Consider the following 609-nt stretch of genomic DNA (forward strand, 5'->3'; position numbering starts at 1 on the left):
CAATTCGTACATTAACCTGCCAGTTACGCAAACTTTAGCTAAAAACCATAAGAAAACAAAATATAAGAAAGCTTAACGACATTCATTGTTCTGGATAAACAATTTTTTCCCCTTTCATGTGCTTCGAAATTTAAAAAAAAAGGGAACAAAAACCAGCGAAAGGAAAATTTTAAAATTTTTTTACTACATTTGAGTGGAAAAAGCACAAGGTTACTGTAATTTTATCCAGGGGAAAACTATTGTGAATTTTTATTCTTTTATATATTTCCTTTGTAATCTGAAATTTTTTTACAAAAAACTTTGTGATTTTGGTATATCAGTTTAATGTAATTATTACAATTTTCTCACCTTTTAACTCTCTTCAAAACGTAACTATTTCTAAGCAACGTATTATGAGTTTTTTCCTCTTTTAAAATCAACTGACATAGCGCTTTCTATAAATGGTAAAGCCAACGATGCTCTATTTTTAAAACCTTACGTGAAATCCATTTCTTAGGACACTATTTTTAAAAGAACACTCCTCACACACAATAATACAAAGATATAGATAAAAAAAAAGATGATGGAGAATAGAGGGCTGAAAAAGAGAAAAAGCAATAAATAGGAGGC

This window comes from Penaeus monodon, chromosome 28 (genome assembly GCF_015228065.2).
Source record: "Penaeus monodon isolate SGIC_2016 chromosome 28, NSTDA_Pmon_1, whole genome shotgun sequence".
NCBI lineage: Eukaryota > Metazoa > Arthropoda > Malacostraca > Decapoda > Penaeidae > Penaeus > Penaeus monodon.